We start from the raw sequence: 19926 nt of genomic DNA, 5'->3' as shown, positions 1-19926 counted from the left end.
AAAAAAAATCGCACCTTTTACTTACCATTTACGTTATGATGCGAGAAGTTTTGTTTATAGCTCCCATAATTGTCTTTACGTTCTTTTGTACTTTTAGTAAAAAATGTGCACGCTTATTTATGTAACGCAGAGACTTGTCCAAACAATTGCACTTAACACACAAAACTGTTTAACTTATCTTACAAATGAATATCACTTTCTCCAAATATGATGTTTTGAATCGCATTCTGCAAATCATATTAGATGATGGAACTGAGGCCGAATGATATTCACAAAAAGCCTTGTTCTATTTGGTTGTGTAACGGTGAAGTCGATAGTGTGATTTTGCGAAAATGTGCTCAAAATGTGAGCTTCAAGTGGGCGTCACAATTGGGGATATGCTATGGGGGTGTTGGTCTAAGGGAGAGTGATTGACTGAAGATTATCCAGGTCCTTGGTTCAAATCCAACTGTCCCCTTTGTCTTTTTTAGGAAATGTATCTTTGGCAGAACCATTTATACAGTGCAAAGACATGCACGAGGATAGCAGTTTGAAATCGCTCCACGTTAAAGAATTTGTCGTATATTTTTTCTTTGAATTCCCTTCATCACTAGAGAAGTGTTTTTGTAATAAAATACCAATGAATGTCTTTACTTTCTCTGAGATAAAAATAATATTTCCGCACTTTTTAAGTCAAGTGAAGATTTTTCCTTAGCATCTGACTTACATACACAATACTTTGCAACTTGTATTAATAAACATTTCACTTTCTCAAATGTTGATGTAATGAATGCCATTCTGAAAATCACATAAAATAATGTGACTGAGGTCCAATTATATCCTCTAAAATACTTGTTCATGGTGGTTGTGGACTGGCGACGTCGAGAATTTATTTTCAGGAAAATGAGCTAAAAAATAGATTCAAGATTGCGTCAAAATGCGTAGTATTCCGTGGGGGTGTAGCTCAGTGGTAGAGCATTTGACTGCAGATCAAGAGGTCCTTGGTTCAAATCCAAGCGCCCCCTTTTTTGTGAGTGAATTTTGTAATTGGCAGGACCTCTGCTGGAGTGCAAAGACATGCATAGAAGAATCAGTTGGAAAAAAAATCGCACCTCTTTTACTGACCATTTACGTTATGATGCGAGAAGTTGTGTTTATAGCTCCCATAATTGTCTGTACGTTCGTTTGGACTTTTAGTAAAAAAATGTGCACGCTTATTTATGTAACGCAGAGACTTGTCCAAACAATTGCAATTAACACACAAAACTGTTTAACTTATCTTACAAATGAATATCACTTTCTCCAAATATGATGTTTTGAATCGCATTCTGAAAATCATATTAGATGATGGAACTGAGGCCGAATGATATTCAAAAAGCCTTGTTCAATGTGGTTGTGTAACGGTGAAGTCGAGAGTGTGATTTTGCGAAAATGTGCTCAAAATGTGAGCTTCAAGTGGGCGTCACAATTGGGGACATGCTATGGGGGTGATGGTCTAAGCGAGAGCGATTGACTGAAGATTATCCAGGGCCTTGGTTCAAATCCAACTGTCCCATTTGTCTTATTTAGGAAATGTATCTTTGGCAGAACCATTTATATAGTGCAAAGACATGCAAGAGGATATCAGTTTGAAATCGCTCCACGTTGAATAATTCGTCGTATATTTTACTTTGAATTCCCTCCATCACTAGAGAAGTGTTTTTGTAATAAAATACCAATGAATGTCTTTACTTTCTTTGAGCTAAAAAAAAATATTTCCGCACTTTTTAAGTCAAGTGAAGATTTTTCCTTAGCATCTGACTTACATACACAATACTTTGAAACTTGTATTAATGTACATTTCACTATCCCAACTGTTGATGTAATGAATGCCATTCTGAAAATCACATAAAATAATGTGACTGAGGTCCAATTATATCCTCTAAAATACTTATTCATTGTGGTTGTGGACTGAGGACGTCGAGAATTTATTTTCAGGGAAAATGAGCTAAAAAATACATTCAAGATTGCGTCAAAATGCGTAGTATCCCGTGGGGGTGTAGCTCAGTGGTAGAGCATTTGAATGCAGATCAAGAGGTCATTGTTTCAAATCCAAGCGCCCCTTTTTTGTGAGTGAATTTTGTCATTGGCAGGACCTCTGCTGGAGTGCAAAGACATGCATAGAAGAATCAGTTGGAAAAAAAAATCGCACCTCTTTCACTTATCATTTACGTTATGATGCGATAAGTTTTGTTTATAGCTCCCATAATTGTCTTTACGTTCTTTTGGACTTTTAGTAAAAAATGTGCACGCTTATTTATGTAACGCAGAGACTTGTCCAAACAATTGCACTTAACACACAAAACTGTTTAACTTATCTTACAAATGAATATCACTTTCTCCAAATATGATGTTTTGAATCGCATTCTGCAAATCATATTAGATGATGGAACTGAGGCCGAATGATATTCACAAAAAGCCTTGTTCTATTTGGTTGTGTAACGGTGAAGTCGAGAGTGTGATTTTGCGAAAATGTGCTCAAAATGTGAGCTTCAAGTGGGCATCACAATTGGGGATATGCTATGGGGGTATTGGTCTAAGGGAGAGCGATTGACTGAAGATTATCCAGGTCCTTGGTTCAAATCCAACTGTCCCTTTTGTCTTTTTTAGGAAATGTATCTTTGGCAAAACCATTTATACAGTGCAAAGACATGCACGAGGATAGCAGTTTGAAATCGCTCCACGTTAAACAATGCATCGTATATTTTTGCTTTGAATTCCCTTCATCACTAGAGAAGTGTTTTTGTAAGAAAATACCAATGAATGTCTTCAATTTCTTTGAGATAAAAATGATATTTCCGCACTTTTTAAGTCAAGTGAAGACTTTTCTTTAGCATCTGACTTACATACACAATACTTTGCAACTTGTATTAATAAACATTTCACTTTCCCAAATGTTGATGTAATGAATGCCATTCTGAAAATCACATAAAATTATGTGACTGAGGTCCAATTATATCCTCTAAAATACTTGTTCATGGTAGTTGTGGACTGGCGACGTCGAGAATTTAATTTCAGTGAAAATGAGCTAAAAGATAGATTCAAGATTGCGTCAAAAAGCGTAGTATTCTGTGGGGGTCTAGCTCAGTGGTAGAGCATTTGACTGCAGATCAAGAGGTCCTTGGTTCAAATCCAAGCGCCCCCTTTGTTGTGGGTGAATTTTGTCATTGGCAGGACCTCTGCTGGAGTGCAAAGACATGCATAGAAGAATCAGTTGGAAAAAAAATCGCACCTCTTTCACTTACCATTTACGTTATGATGCAAGAAGTTTGTTTATAGCTCCCATAATTGTCTTTACGTTCGTTTGGACTTTTAGTAAAAAATGTGCACGCTTTTTTATGTAACGCAGAGACTTGTCCAAACAATTGCACTTAACACACGAAACTGTTTAACTTATCTTACAAATGAATATCACTTTCTCCAAATATGATGTTTTGAATCACATTCTGCAAATCATATTAGATGATGGAACTGAGGCCGAATGATATTCACAAAAAGCCTTGTTCAATTTGGTTGTGTAACGGTGAAGTCGAGAGTGTGATTTTGCGATAATGTGCTCAAAATGTGAGCTTCAAGTGGGCATCACAATTGGGGATCTTCTATTGGGGTGTTGGTCTAAGGGAGAGTGATTGACTGAAGATTATCCAGGTCCTTGGTTCAAATCCAATTGTCCCCTTTGTCTTTTTTAGGAAATGTATCTTTGGCATAACCATTTATATAGTGCAAAGACATGCACGAGGATAGGAGTTTGAAATCGCTCCACGTTAAAGAATTTGTCGTATATATTTTCTTTGAATTCCCTTCATCACTAGAGGAGTGTTTTTGTAAGAAAATACTAATGAATGTCTTTACTTTCTTTGAGATAAAAATAATATTTCCGCACTTTTTAAGTCAAATGAAGACTTTTCCTTAGCATCTGATTTACATCCACAATACTTTGCAACTTGTATTAATAAACATTTCACTTTTCCAAATGTTGATGTAATGAATGCCATTCTGAAAATCACATAAAATAATGTGACTGAGGTCCAATTATATCCTCTAAAATACTTGTTCATTGTGGTTGTGGACTGAGGACGTCGAGAATTTATTTTCAGGGAAAATGAGCTAAAAAATACATTCAAGATTGCGTCAAAATGCGTAGTATTCCGTGGGGGTGTAGCTCAGTGGTAGAGCATTTGAATGCAGATCAAGAGGTCATTGTTTCAAATCCAAGCGCCCCTTTTTTGTGAGTGAATTTTGTCATTGGCAGGACCTCTGCTGGAGTGCAAAGACATGCATAGAAGAATCAGTTGGAAAAAAAAATCGCACATCTTTTACTTTACATTTACGTTATGATGCGAGAAGTTTTGTTTATAGCTCCCATAATTGTCTTTACGTTCTTTTGGACTTTTAGTAAAAAATGTGCACGCTTATTTATGTAACGCAGAGACTTGTCCAAACAATTGCACTTAACACACGAAACTGTTTAACTTATCTTACAAATGAATATCACTTTCTCCAAATATGATGTTTTGAATCGCATTCTGCAAATCATATTAGATGATGGAACTGAGGCCGAATGATATTCACAAAAAGCATTGTTCTATTTGGTTGTGTAACGGTGAAGTCGAGATTGTGATTTTGCGAAAATGTGCTCAAAATGTGAGCTTCAAGTGGGCAGCACAATTGGGGATATGCTATGGGGGTGTTGGTCTAAGGGAGAGCGATTGACTGAAGATTATCCAGGTCCTTGGTTCAAATCCAACTGTCCCCTTTGTCTTTTTTAGGAAATGTATCTTTGGCAAAACCATTTATACAGTGCAAAGACATGCACGAGGATAGCAGTTTGAAATCGCTCCACGTTAAACAATGCATCGTATATTTTTGCTTTGAATTCCCTTCATCACTAGAGAAGTGTTTTTGTAATAAAATACCAATGAATGTCTTTACTTTCTTTGAGATAAAAATAATATTTCCGTACTTTTTAAGTCAAGTGAAGACTTTTCCTTAGCATCTGACTTTCATTCACAATACTTTGCAACTTGTATTAGTAAACATTTATCTTTCCCAAATGTTGATGTAATGAATGCCATTCTGAAAATCACATAAAATAATGCGACTGAGCTCCAATTATATCCTCTAAAAGACTTCTTCATGGTGGATGTGGACTGGCGACGTCGAGAATTTATTTTCAGGGAAAATGAGCTAAAAAATAGATTCAAGATTGCGTGAAAATGCATAGTATTCCGTGGGGGTGTAGCTCAGTGGTAGAGCATTTGACTGCAGATCAAGAGGTCCTTGGTTCAAATCCAAGCGCCCCCTGTTTTGCGAGTGAATTTTGTCATGGGCAGGACCTCTGCTGGAGTGCAAAGACATGCATAGAAGAATCAGTTGGAAAAAAAATCGCACTTCTTTTACTTACCATTTACGTTATGATGCGAGAAGTTTTGTTTATAGCTCCCAGAATTGTCTTTACGTTCGTTTGGACTTATAGTAAAAAAGCTGCACGTTTATTTATGTAACGCAGAGACTTGTCCAAACAATTGCACTTAACACACAAAACTGTTTAACTTATCTTACAAATGAATATCACTTTCTCCAAATATGATGTTTTGAATCGCATTCTGAAAATCATATTAGATGATGGAACTGAGGCCGAATGATATTCACAAAAAGCCTTGTTCAATTTGGTTGTGTAATTGTGAAGTCCAGAGTTTGATTTTGTGAAAATGTGCTCAAAATGTGAGCTTCAAGTGGGCGTCACAATTGGGGATATGCTATGGGGGTGTTGGTCTAAGGGAGAGTGATTGACTGAAGATTATCCAGGTCCTTGGTTCAAATCCAACTGTCCCCTTTGTCTTTTTTAGGAAATGTATCTTTGGCAGAACCATTTATATAGTGCAAAGATATGCACGAGGATAGCAGTTTGAAATCGCTCCACGTTAAAGAATTTGTCGTGTATTTTTACTTTGAATTCCCTTCATCACTAGAGAAGTGTTTTTGTAGTAAAATAACAATGAATGTCTTTACTTTCTTTGAGATAAAAATAATATTTCCGCACTTTTTAAGTCAATTGAAGACTTTTCCTGAGCATCTGACTTACATACACAATACTTTGCAACTTGTATTAATATACATTTCACTTTCCCAAATGTTGGTGTAATGAATGCCATTCTGAAAATCACATAAAATAATGTGACTGAGGTCCAATTATATCCTCTAAAATACTTGTTCATGGTTGTTGTGGACTTGCGACGTCGAGAATTTATTTTCAGGAAAATGAGCTAAAAAATAGATTCAAGATTGCGTCAAAATGCGTAGTATTCCGTGGGGGTGTAGCTCAGTGGTAGAGCATTTGACTGCAGATCAAGAGGTCCTTGGTTCAAATCCAAGCGCCCCCTTTTTTGTGAGTGAATTTTGTCATTGGCAGGACCTCTGCTGGAGTGCAAAGACATGCATAGAAGAATCAGTTGGAAAAAAAAATCGCACCTCTTTCACTTTACATTTACGTTATGATGCGAGAAGTTTTGTTTCTAGCTCCCATAATTGTCTTTACGTTCTTTTGGACTTTTAGTAAAACATCTGCACGCTTAATTATGTAACGCGGAGATTTGTCCAAATAATTGCACTTAACACACAAAACTGTTTAACTTATTTACAAATGAATATCACTTTCCCCAAATATGATGTTTTGAATCGCATTCTGAAAATCATATTAGATGATGGATCTGAGGCGGAATGATATTCACAAATAGCCTTGTTCAATTTGGTTGTGTAATGGTGAAGTCGAGAGTTTGAGTTTGCGAAAATGTGATCAAATTGTGAGCTTCAAGTGGGCCTCACAATTGGGATCTGTTATGGGGGTATTGCTCTAAGAGAGAGCGATTGACTGTAGATTATCGAGGTACTTGGTTCAAATCCAACTGTCCACTTTGTCTTTTTTAGGAAATTTTTCTTTGGCAGAACCATTTATATAGTGCAAAGACATGCACGAGGATATCAGTTTGAAATCGCTCCTCGTTGAATAATTCGTCGTATATTTTTACTTTGAATTCCCTTCATCACTAGAGAAGTGTTTTTGTAAGAAAATAACAATGAATGTCTTTACTTTCTTTGAGATAAAACATAATATTTCTGCACTTTTTAAGTCAAGTGAAAACTTTTCCTTAGCATCTGACTTACATACACAAGACTCTGCAACTTGTTTTAATATACATTTCACTTTCCAAAATTTTGATGCAATGATTTCCATTCTGAAAATCACGTAACATAATGTGACTGAGGTCCAATTATATCCTCTAAAATACTTGTTCATGGTGGTTGTGGACTGGCGACGTCGAGAATTTATTTGCATGGAAAATGAGCTAAAAAATAGATTCAAAATTGCGTCAAAATGCGTAGTATTCCGTGGGGGTGTAGCTCAGTGGTAGAGCGTTTGACTGCAGATCAAGAGGTCCTTGGTTCAAATCCAAGCGCCCCCTTTTTTGTGAGTGAATTTTGTCATTGGCAGGACCTCTGCTGGAGTGCAAAGACATGCATAGAAGAATCAATTGGAAAAAAATCGCACCTCTTTTAATTTACATTTACGTAATGATGCGAGAAGTTTTGTTCATAGCTCCCAAAATTGTCTTCACGTTCTTTTGGACTTTTAGTAAAAATCTGCACGCTTATTTATGTAACGCGGATACTTGTCCAAACAATTGCACTTAACACACAGAAGTGTTTAACTTATCTTACAAATGAATATCACTTTCTCCAATAATGATGTTTTGAATCGCATTCTGAAAATCATATTAGATGATGGAACTGAGGCCGAATGATATTCACAAAAAGCCTTGTTCAATTTGGTTGTGTAATTGTGAAGTCCAGAGTTTGATTTTGTGAAAATGTGCTCAAAATGTGAGCTTCAAGTGGGCGTCACAATTGGGGATATGCTATGGGGGTGTTGGTCTAAGGGAGAGTGATTGACTGAAGATTATCCAGGTCCTTGGTTCAAATCCAACTGTCCCCTTTGTCTTTTTTAGGAAATGTATCTTTGGCAGAACCATTTATATAGTGCAAAGATATGCACGAGGATAGCAGTTTGAAATCGCTCCACGTTAAAGAATTTGTCGTGTATTTTTACTTTGAATTCCCTTCATCACTAGAGAAGTGTTTTTGTAGTAAAATAACAATGAATGTCTTTACTTTCTTTGAGATAAAAATAATATTTCCGCACTTTTTAAGTCAATTGAAGACTTTTCCTGAGCATCTGACTTACATACACAATACTTTGCAACTTGTATTAATATACATTTCACTTTCCCAAATGTTGGTGTAATGAATGCCATTCTGAAAATCACATAAAATAATGTGACTGAGGTCCAATTATATCCTCTAAAATACTTGTTCATGGTTGTTGTGGACTTGCGACGTCGAGAATTTATTTTCAGGAAAATGAGCTAAAAAATAGATTCAAGATTGCGTCAAAATGCGTAGTATTCCGTGGGGGTGTAGCTCAGTGGTAGAGCATTTGACTGCAGATCAAGAGGTCCTTGGTTCAAATCCAAGCGCCCCCTTTTTTGTGAGTGAATTTTGTCATTGGCAGGACCTCTGCTGGAATGCAAAGACATGCATAGAAGAATCAGTTGGAAAAAAAAATCGCACCTCTTTCACTTTACATTTACGTTATGATGCGAGAAGTTTTGTTTCTAGCTCCCATAATTGTCTTTACGTTCTTTTGGACTTTTAGTAAAACATCTGCACGCTTAATTATGTAACGCGGAGATTTGTCCAAATAATTGCACTTAACACACAAAACTGTTTAACTTATTTACAAATGAATATCACTTTCCCCAAATATGATGTTTTGAATCGCATTCTGAAAATCATATTAGATGATGGATCTGAGGCGGAATGATATTCACAAATAGCCTTGTTCAATTTGGTTGTGTAATGGTGAAGTCGAGAGTTTGAGTTTGCGAAAATGTGATCAAATTGTGAGCTTCAAGTGGGCCTCACAATTGGGATCTGTTATGGGGGTATTGCTCTAAGAGAGAGCGATTGACTGTAGATTATCGAGGTACTTGGTTCAAATCCAACTGTCCACTTTGTCTTTTTTAGGAAATTTTTCTTTGGCAGAACCATTTATATAGTGCAAAGACATGCACGAGGATATCAGTTTGAAATCGCTCCTCGTTGAATAATTCGTCGTATATTTTTACTTTGAATTCCCTTCATCACTAGAGAAGTGTTTTTGTAAGAAAATAACAATGAATGTCTTTACTTTCTTTGAGATAAAACATAATATTTCTGCACTTTTTAAGTCAAGTGAAAACTTTTCCTTAGCATCTGACTTACATACACAAGACTCTGCAACTTGTTTTAATATACATTTCACTTTCCAAAATTTTGATGCAATGATTTCCATTCTGAAAATCACGTAACATAATGTGACTGAGGTCCAATTATATCCTCTAAAATACTTGTTCATGGTGGTTGTGGACTGGCGACGTCGAGAATTTATTTGCATGGAAAATGAGCTAAAAAATAGATTCAAAATTGCGTCAAAATGCGTAGTATTCCGTGGGGGTGTAGCTCAGTGGTAGAGCGTTTGACTGCAGATCAAGAGGTCCTTGGTTCAAATCCAAGCGCCCCCTTTTTTGTGAGTGAATTTTGTCATTGGCAGGACCTCTGCTGGAGTGCAAAGACATGCATAGAAGAATCAATTGGAAAAAAATCGCACCTCTTTTAATTTACATTTACGTAATGATGCGAGAAGTTTTGTTCATAGCTCCCAAAATTGTCTTCACGTTCTTTTGGACTTTTAGTAAAAATCTGCACGCTTATTTATGTAACGCGGATACTTGTCCAAACAATTGCACTTAACACACAGAAGTGTTTAACTTATCTTACAAATGAATATCAATTTCCCCAAATATGATGTTTTGAATCGCATTCTGAAAATCATATTATATGATGGAACTGAGGCCGAATGATAATCACAAAAGACCTTGTTCAATTTGGTTGTGTAATGGTGAAGTCGAGAGTTTGATTTTGTGAAAATGTGCTCCAAATGTGAGCTTCAAGTGGGCGTCAGAATTGGGGATATGCTATGGGGGTGTTGGGTTAAGGGAGAGTAATTGACTGAAGATTTTCCAGGTCCTTGGTTCAAATCCAATTGTCCCCTTTGTCTTTTTAGGAAATGTATCTTTGGCAGAACCATTTATATAGTGCAAAGACATGCACGAGGATATCAGCTTGAAATCGCTCCACGTTGAAGAATTCGTCGTATATTTTTACAATGAATTCCCTTCATCACTAGAGAAGTATTTTTGAAAATACCAATGAATGCCTTTACTTTCTATGAGATAAAAAATATGATGTTTCCGAATTTATTTAGTCTAGTGAAGACTTTTCCTTACATACACAAGACTATGCAACTTGTTTTAATATACATTTCACTTTCCAAAATTTTGATGCAATGATTTCCATTCTGAAAATCATGTAACATAATGTGACTGAGGTCCAATTATATCCTCTAATATACTTGTTCATGGTGGTTGTGGACTGGCGAAGTCGAGAAATTGTTTGCAGGGAAAATTAGCTTAAAAAATAGTTTCAAGATTGCGTCAAAATGCGTAGTATTCCGTGGAGGTGTAGCTCAGTAGTAGAGCATTTGACTGCAGATCAAGAGGTCCTTGGTTCAAATCCAAGCGCCCCCTTTTTTGTGAGTGAATTTTGTCATTGGCAGGACCTCTGCTGGAGTGCAAAGACATGCATAGAAGAATCAGTTAGAAAAAAAATCGCACTTCTTTTACTTTACATTTACGTTATGATGCGATAAGTATTGTTTATAGCTCCCATAATTGTCTTTAGGTTCTTTTGGACTTTTAGTAAAAATTTCTGCATGCTTAATAAAGTATTAAAGCTTTCGTGACTGCATAAAATTGCTCATTGCTTTTTTCGGTAAAGTCACGTATGTAGAAATACAGTAAAATTACGTTAAAACAAAAAACAATCATGACGTTTCGATCACAACGCAAGCGATCTTCATCAGGTGTCAAGAACAAATCACGGAGGTAAATACGACAAAAAGATGAGAGACGAAAATTCAACAAACCTGAAAAAACATTATGTGAAGCACATCCAGTCAGGCCAACAACACAGTTAGACACTTCCTGGCAGACCACGAATTTCAGAGGAGTGTTTAATTTCGTGTTCAACCTTTGGATTGCACATACCAGCATAGATAGAATGAAAAATACGAGGTACACGGTCAGTAGGAATACATATACAAGTCCAGCAAGAGGTAAGGAGGGAGGAAAGTCGGACAAGGAGGCAGAGAGAGAGGGGTGGGGGGAGGTCGGAGGGATGAACAGAAGCTTGAATAGGAAATACAGTTGGAGGAGAGGAGAGGCCAGAGCAAGAGCAGCAGCTCAAACACGCACATCTTACACATACAAAACGGCAGCTCAAAAAAGGACCACCTCTCGCTCTGGCCCCTCCCCCCCTCCAACTGTATTTCCTATTTAAGCTTCTGTTCATCCCTCCAACCCCCCCCCCTCTCTCTGCCTCCCTGTCCGTCTTTCCTCCCTCCTTACCTCTTGGTGGACTTGGATATGTATTTCTACTGACCGTGTACCTCATATTTTTCATTCTTTCTATGTTGCTATGTGCAATGCAAAGGTTGAACACGAAATTTAACACTCTTCTGAAATTCGTGGTCCGCCAGGAAGTGTCTAACTGTGTTGTTGGCCTGACTGGATGTGCTTCACATAATGTTTTTTCAGGTTTGTTGCATTTTCGTCTCTTATCTTTATGTTTTATTTACCTCTGTGATGTGTTCTTGACACGTGATGAAGATCGCTTGCGTTGTGATCGAAGCATCGTGATTGTTTTTGTTTTAATATAATTGCATTGTATTTCTACATACGTGACTTTACCGAAAAAAACAATGAGTAATTTTATGCAGTCACGAAAGCTTTAATACTTTATTATCACACTTCTACGGGGAAGTTACCGTTGTAATTACGTGTAAGATGTGCCCTTTCTTGAGCTGCCGTTTTGTATTTACAAGAGGTGGTCATTTTTGAGCTGCCGTTTTGTATTTACAAGAGCTGGTCCTTTTTTGAGCTGCTGTTTTGTATGTGTAAGATGTGCGTGTTTGAGCTGCCGCTCTTGCTCTGGCCCTTCCACCCCTCCAACTGTATTTCCTATTTAAGCTTCTGTTCATCCCTCAGCCCCCCCCCCCCCCCCCCCTCTCTCTCTGCCTCCCTGTCCGTCTTTTCTCCCTCCTTACCTCTTGGTGGACGTGTATATGTATTTATACTGACCGTGTGCCTCGTATTTTTCATTTTATCTATGCTGATATGTGCAATCCAAAGGTTGAACACGAAATTTAACACTCCTCTGAAATTCGTTGTCCGCCAGGAAGTGTCTAACTGTGTTGTTGGCCTCACTGGATGTGCTTCAGATAATGTTTTTTCAGGTTTGTTGAATTTTCGTCTCTCATCTTTTTGTTGTATTTACCTCGGTGATTTGTTCTTGACACCTGATGAAGATCGCTTGCGTTGTGATTGAAACGTCGTGATTGTTTTTCGTTTTAATATAATTTTAATGTATTTCTACATACGTGACTTTACCGCAAAAACCAAAGAGTAATCTGCATGCTTATTTATGTAACGCGGAGACTTTTCCAAACAATTACACTTAACACACAAAACTGTTTAACTTATCTTATAAATGAATTTCATTTTCCCCAAATATGATGTTTTGAGTCCCATTCTGAAAATCATATTAGATGATGAAACTGAGGCCGAATGATAATCACAAAAAGCCTTTTTCAATTTGGTTGTGTAATGGTGAAGTCGAAAGTTTGATTTTGTGAAAATGTGCTCAAAATGTGAGCTTCAAGTGGGCATCACAATTGGGGTGTGCTATGGGGGTGTTGGTCTAAGGGAGAGTGATTGACTGAAGATTATCCAGGTCCTTGGTTCAAATCCAATTGTCCCCTTTGTCCTTTTTAGGAAATGTATCTTTGGCAGAACCATTTATATAGTGCAAAGATATGCACGAGGATATCAGCTTGAAATCGCTCCACGTTGAAGAATTCGTCGTATATTTTTACTTTGAATTCCCTTCATCACTAGAGAAGTGTTTTTGAAAATACCAATGAATGCCTTTACTTTCTATGAGATTAAAAAATATGATGTTTCCGAATTTATTTAGTCTAGTGAAGACTTTTCCTTACATACACAAGACTCTGCAACTTGTTTTAATATACATTTCACTTTCCCAAATTTTGATGTAATGAATGCCATTCTGAAAAACACGTAACATAATGTGACTGAGGTCCAATTATATCCTCTAAAATACTTGTTCATTGTGGTTGTGGACTGAGGACGTCGAGAATTTATTTGCAGGGAAAATTAGCTTAAAAAATTGATTCAAGATTGCGTCACAATGCATAGTATGCCGTGGGGGTGTAGCTCAGTAGTAGAGCATTTGACTGCAGATCAAAAGGTCCTTGGTTCAAATCCTAGCGCCCCCTTTTTGTTATTGAATTTTGTCATTTGCAGGACCTCTGCTGGAGTGCAAAGACATGCATAGAAGCATCAGTTGAACAAAAATGGCACCTCTTTTACTTTACATTTACGTTATGATGCGAGAATTTTTTTTTTATACCTCCCATAATTGTCTTTAGGTTCTTTTGGACTTTTAGTAAAAAATCTGCATGCTTAATAAAGTATTAAAGCTTTCGTGACTGCGTAAAATTGCTCATTGGTTTTTTCGCTAAAGTCACGTATGTAGAAATACAATAAAATTATGTTAAAACAAAAAACAATCACGACGTTTCGATCACAACGCAAGCGATCTTCATCAGGTGTCAAGAACAAATCACGGAGGTAAATACGACAAAAAGATGAGAGACGAAAATTCAACAAACCTGAAAAAACATTATGTGAAGCACATCCATTCAGGCCAACAACACAGTTAGACACTTCATGGCGGACCACGAATTTCAGAAGTGTTTAATTTCGTGTTCAACCTTTGGATTGCACATACCAGCATAGATAGAATGAAAAATACGAGGTACACGGTCAGTAGGAATACATATGCAAGTCCAGCAAGAGGTAAGGAGGGAGGAAAGTCGGACAAGGAGGCAGAGATAGAGGGGGGGAGGCAGAGATAGAGGGGGGGGGGGGGGGGGAGTCGGAGGGATGAACAGAAGCTTGAATAGGAAATACAGTTGGAGGGGGGAAGGGGCCAGAGCGAGAGCAGCAGCTCAAACACGCCCGACCTTATGGAAGAGGAACGTGGATGACACCTTTGTCATCTGGCCACATGGCCAGCCTGCTCTAGACCAATTCCGCGACCACATCAATTCCATACACCCAGCCATCACATTTACCATGGAGGTCGAAAAAGATGGCAAACTACCCTTTTTGGATGTCTTAATTAAAAGGAGACATGATGGTTCAATGAGCCACTCTGTCTACAGGAAAGCTACCCATACAGATGCTTACTGAAACCGGATTCCCACCACCATCCATCCCAGAAGAACTCCCTCATCAAGACTCTATACCATAGAGCCCAATGCATTTCCGACCAGGAACACATTACCAGTGAACTCAAGCACGTACACCAGGCTCTCAGGGCTAATGGTTACTCCGACTACACAATCCGCAAAGCCATCACTCCAGTCATGAAGAAGGATCCTCTTGTGGAGCCACTCAAAACAATCACCTTACCCTACATTGCAGGGGTCACTAAAAAGATCTCCAAAATCTTGAATAAACATTGTAGAAACCAAACTACATATCTCGGACCACATCCGCGAACATAAAGCAGACTTGAAACACGGTAGAACGAACTCCTCTGCCGTCGCAGATCACTGTTATAATTCAGTGGGCTCACATGACATTGACTTCTCCAATACGGAGGTTATTTGCAAACCAACCGGCTACCATGAGAGATTCCTTCATGAGGCCATTCACATATACAAGCACAGAGACAATTTCAACCGAGAAGATGGATTCTGGCTTAGTAACCATTGGAAAGAAGTTTTAAACCATTTCCATTCTTAATTAATTTTATTTTACGATGACCTTCAGACCGCAGCTCTTTCGCTGGCATTTAATCTTAATACCTCTCACACCACGGTTAATGGTATGGTTTACAACATGGAGTATAACAGCGCCTCGCAGCTGTCTCTCTCCCCCTCCTCTGTTCCGACCATGGATGAACTCGTCCGTCTGAACAGGGCCCGTAGCTATCCGTGTTGCTAAAGTTGAGGGTAAGAATCCACCCCTTTTTTCGCCATATAGCATTGTGATATATAACGACTTATTGTTGGTAGCTTAGCTGATTGGAAAATATATAGAGTTTATTGATGACATTTAGGTAATTTATATTTTAGTTTTTTATTGGTTCACTATATAGTGTTCATTATATATTGTAGTGTATACCCAGTTACTGTGAATAGCTCAGATGTGTAGGTCTTGACTTCAACATAGCCATTTCTGTGACCAGTCACAAGCTAATCACTCAGTTATTTCAATGCTAAATTCGCCTAGTTATTTCAATGCTAAATTCTCCTGTTTGATTTGTACTAGGTGCCTCTGTAATGTGTATGCTCTGACTTTAACATAGCTATTTCTGTGACCAGTTACAAGCTAATCACTCAGCTATTACAATGCTAAATTCTATGCTAATTCCTTTGTCAAGGGGTGCCTCTGCGGATGTGTATGCTTTAACTTAGCTATTTCAATGCTAAATTCTATGATAATTCCTTTGTCAAGGGGTGCCTCTGCGGATGTGTATGCTTTAACTTTAACATAGCCATTTCTGTGACCAGTCACAAGCTAATCACTCAGCCATTTCAATGCTAAATTCTATTCTAATTCTTTTGTCAAGGAGCTTTGTCTCTTCTCACACAGCTTAAAGGTCGCGATCTGAGCGTGGCTTTTTCACTCCAGCGCTGTTCTCCAGACAGTCTCGTCCCTTCACCTGATGAAGGCCGCTTGTGTTGTGGCCGAAACGTCGTGAGAATATTAACGTGTTATTTTATTTTATCAATTTATTATTTTATTCTCATTCTACGTGACTTTACCGAAAGAACCAAAGAAGATGAATCTTTGCTGTCACGAAAGCTTTAAATCGAAATTTAACCGCCTCTACGGAGAGGGATTCCACACAACCTTAAGATCATTCAACAGACTCCGGGATAAGAAGGCTCAACTAATCGAGTCTCTCACCTTTCTGAAGAGATGCCGCGACTCTAAGGTAATACCAACCGCATTTACACTAACCTCTGCTGCTGCAACTTCACTCAATGCAAAACGAATTCTAGCTAGAACTAGCTTCGCTCTTATCTCGGAAAAAATCAGACTTATACGCACCAAACTCGATCAGTTAGACAAGACACTCTACAAATCACACTTAACATTGACAGCAACAATGTCTACATCGGATTGGGAACATGTAGACAATATGACTACCTCTTCGGCTGCCACTATGTCGACCAAATGTAGGGACAATTTGATTTCCGAATTCAATCACCTCTCCAACAAAAAAAATGATTTCCGATCCACACACCGAAAAGATAGACGTCAACAAAGTCGTAAAATAATCGCAGTAACAGTTCCATTTCCGATGGTCTAAAATCCGTTCATGCTAAAGGTGTAAACTTTGCTGTCACACCGAGACACTTACCGGTTAATGATATCATTGCCCATGTCGACGTTGCACTCAAGGGCTTGAGTCACATCTCTACAGACGTAGCAAGATCTGAAATCGCTGCAACCCTCAAAAACGCTAAGTTGCCACAAAGCAACATCAGCAAAGATGAACGCTTTGAATTATCTCAATTAAAAAAGAAAGATGATATAGTCGTCCTCTCAGCCGACAAGGGCAATGCCACTGTCATCATGGAAAAAACAGAATATAACACCAAAATTCAAGAACTACTCAACGATGGCAGCTATACAAAAATAAAAAGAGATCCCACCAACAGCCTGGTTACCAAAATGAACAAAATCATCTCTGATTCAACAGCATTAATTGATGAGACCAAACAGTTCTCGTTGAAACCCTCTGCTGCTAGACCACCAAGATTATATGGCCTTCCAAAGATACACAAAGAAGATACACCCCTTCGTCCCATCGTCTCTACTATCAACTCCCCCACCTATAAACTGGCACGTTTTCTTGCTGATATACTGCGACCTTTCACTGGAAAAACCACCTCTGTGGTACTCAATTCTACTCACCTGGTATTGACAATCAAAGGCATTTCCCTGTCCTCAGATGACCTGCTTGTCAGTTTTGATGTGGTGTCCTTGTTCACCAAAGTCCCGGTACCTGACACCATCGCTATCATTGAAGACCTGGTTCATCAAGGACTGCATACTGATGTACCCCCCCTGGTGAGACATTGCTTAACCAACACATACTTCACCTGGAATGGAACTTTCTACAAACAAACTGAGGGCACCCCAATGGGCTCCCCCCTATCTCCGGTTGTAGCCAACGTATTCATGTAAAAATTCGAAACTGACGCCATCCAGACTGCCACTCTACGCCCGACCTCATGGAAGAGGTACGTGGATGACACTTTTTGTCATCTGGCCACATGGCCAGCCTGCTCTAGACCAATTCTGCGACCACATCAATTCCATACACCAAGCCATCAGATTTACCATGGAGGTCGAAAAAGATGGCAAACTACCCTTTTTGGATGTCTTAATTAAAAGGAGGCCTGATGGTTCAATGAGCCACTCTGTCTAAAGGAAAGCTACCCATACAGATGCTTCCTTGAAAACCGATTCCCACCACCATCCATCCCAGAAGAACTCACTCATCAAGACTCTATACCATAGAGCCCAATGAATTTTCGAACAGGAACACATTACCAGTGAACTCAAGCACGTACACCAGGCTCTCAGAGCTAATGGTTACTCCGACTACACAATCCGCAAAACCATTACTCCAGTCAGGAAGAAGGATCCTCTTGTGGAGCCACTCAAAACCATCACCTTACCCTACATTGCAGAGGTCACTAAAAAACCTCCAAAATCCTGAATAAACACAAGCTCCAGGTCCGATTCAACACAGTACATAAAATTCGTGATCTGGTTCCAACTGTAAAAGATGCTGTTCCAGACATACAGTACCCGGGCGTTTATAAACTAAAGTGCCTCTGTGGTAGTAGCTACATTGTAGAAACCAAACTACATATCTCGGACCGCATCCGCGAACATAAAGCAGACTTGAAACATGGTAGAACGAACTCCTCTGCTGTGGCAGATCACTGTTATAATTCAGTGGGCTCACATGACATTGACTTCTCCAAGATAGAGGTTCTTTGCAAACCAACCGGCTACCATGAGAGATCCGTTCATGAGGCCATCCACATATTCAAACACAGAGACAATTTAAACCGAGAAGATGGATTCTGGCTTAGTAACCATTGGAAATATGTCTTAAACCATTTCGGTTCTTAATTGTATTTTACGAGGACCTTCAGACCGCAACTCTTTCGCTGGCGCTGACTCTTAATACCTCTCACACCACGGTTAATGGTAAGGTTTATAACATGGAGTATAACAATGCCTCGCAGCTGTTTCACCCCTCCTTCCTCCTCCGCTCCAACCATGGATGGACTCGTCGGTCTGAACGGGGCTCGTAGCTGTCCGTGGTGCTGAAGCGGAAGGTAAGAATTCACCCGTTTTTTCACCATATAACATTGTGATATAACATTGAGGTAGTTTATATTTTAGTTTTTATTGGTTTACTATGTGGTATTCATTATATCGTGTAGTGTATACCCAGTTAATGTTAATAGCTCAGCTTATTGAAGAATATATTGAGTACATTTATTATATTGATGTAATTTAGAATTCGGTTTTTCACATCGGTTTACTGTATGACAGTTGAGTTGTTGCAGCCCCCTTTGGCGTCCATGTACCAGGTGCCTCTGTGGATGTGTAGGCTTTGACTTTAACATATATTTCTGTGACCAGTCACAAGCTAATCCTTTAGCTATTTCAATGCTAAATTACTAGTTGCCTCTGTGGATGTGTAGGTTTTGACTTTAACATAGCCATTTCCGTGACCAGTCACAAGCTAATCCCTAAGCTATTTGATATGCAAACCCCCTTTTGTCAAGGGCCTCACTTCTCCCAAACAGCTTAAAGTCACTATGAATCTTAACAGCTTTCATTGAAGCTCTGTGGATGTGTAGGAATTTACTTCAACATCTATTTCTGTGACCAGTCACAAGCTAATCCCTTAGCTATTTCAATGCTAAATTACTAGTTGCCTCTGTGGATGTGTAGGTTTTGACTTTAACATAGCCATTTCCGTGACCAGTCACAAGCTAATCCCTCAGCTATTTGCACAAGCTAATCCCTTAGCTATTTCAATGCTAAAATACTAGTTGCCTCTGTGGATGTTTAGGTTTTGACTTTAACATAACCATTCTTGTGACCAGTCACAAGCTAATCCCTCAGCTATTTGATATGTAAACCCCTTTTTCAAGGTGCCTCACTTTAAAAGTCGCTACGAATCTTAACATCGTTCATTGAAGCTCTGTCGTCCCGACAGGTCTGTACCTTTCACCTGAAGACGGCCGCTTGCGTTGTGGCCGAAACGTCGTGAGAATTTTATTGTGTTATTTTATTATTTTATTCTCATTCTACGTGACTTTACCGAAATAACCAAAAAAGATGAATCCTTGCAGTCACGAAAGCTTTAAATCGAAATTCAAGTGAAGACTTTTCCTTAGCATCTAACTTAGATACACAAGAGTCTGCAACTTGTTTTAACATACATTTCACTTTCCCAAATTTTGATGTAATGAATGCCATTCTGAAAATCACATAAAATAATGTGACTGAGGTCCAATTATATCCTCTAAAATACTTGTTCATGGTGGTAGTGCAC

The 19926-nt window shown here is 38.6% G+C and overlaps 9 non-coding genes across 9 annotated transcripts; all 9 read left to right on the top strand.

Moving 5' to 3' along the window:
* Positions 1 to 932: 932 nt before the first annotated feature.
* TRNAC-GCA (transfer RNA cysteine (anticodon GCA)) lies at positions 933 to 1004 on the top strand. Its single transcript has one exon. It is a non-coding gene; the product is annotated as a tRNA-Cys (tRNA).
* A 2087-nt stretch (positions 1005 to 3091) lies between these two features.
* TRNAC-GCA (transfer RNA cysteine (anticodon GCA)) lies at positions 3092 to 3163 on the top strand. Its single transcript has one exon. It is a non-coding gene; the product is annotated as a tRNA-Cys (tRNA).
* A 2087-nt stretch (positions 3164 to 5250) lies between these two features.
* On the top strand, positions 5251 to 5322 carry TRNAC-GCA (transfer RNA cysteine (anticodon GCA)). Its single transcript has one exon. It is a non-coding gene; the product is annotated as a tRNA-Cys (tRNA).
* A 1007-nt stretch (positions 5323 to 6329) lies between these two features.
* Positions 6330 to 6401, top strand: TRNAC-GCA (transfer RNA cysteine (anticodon GCA)). The gene has a single exon. It is a non-coding gene; the product is annotated as a tRNA-Cys (tRNA).
* A 1008-nt stretch (positions 6402 to 7409) lies between these two features.
* Positions 7410 to 7481, top strand: TRNAC-GCA (transfer RNA cysteine (anticodon GCA)). Its single transcript has one exon. It is a non-coding gene; the product is annotated as a tRNA-Cys (tRNA).
* Positions 7482 to 8486: 1005 nt separating this feature from the next.
* Positions 8487 to 8558, top strand: TRNAC-GCA (transfer RNA cysteine (anticodon GCA)). Its single transcript has one exon. It is a non-coding gene; the product is annotated as a tRNA-Cys (tRNA).
* Positions 8559 to 9566: 1008 nt separating this feature from the next.
* Positions 9567 to 9638, top strand: TRNAC-GCA (transfer RNA cysteine (anticodon GCA)). The gene has a single exon. It is a non-coding gene; the product is annotated as a tRNA-Cys (tRNA).
* Positions 9639 to 10631: 993 nt separating this feature from the next.
* Positions 10632 to 10703, top strand: TRNAC-GCA (transfer RNA cysteine (anticodon GCA)). Its single transcript has one exon. It is a non-coding gene; the product is annotated as a tRNA-Cys (tRNA).
* Positions 10704 to 13459: 2756 nt separating this feature from the next.
* Positions 13460 to 13531, top strand: TRNAC-GCA (transfer RNA cysteine (anticodon GCA)). Its single transcript has one exon. It is a non-coding gene; the product is annotated as a tRNA-Cys (tRNA).
* Positions 13532 to 19926: the final 6395 nt, after the last annotated feature.

This window comes from Petromyzon marinus, chromosome 58, assembly GCF_048934315.1.
Source record: "Petromyzon marinus isolate PM22_M1 ecotype Great Lakes invasive population chromosome 58, UKy_Petmar_22M1.pri1.0, whole genome shotgun sequence".
Classification (NCBI taxonomy): Eukaryota; Metazoa; Chordata; class Hyperoartia; order Petromyzontiformes; family Petromyzontidae; genus Petromyzon; species Petromyzon marinus.
Note: the sequence above shows the minus strand (reverse complement) of the source record. Positions and strands in the feature narration are given on the sequence as shown.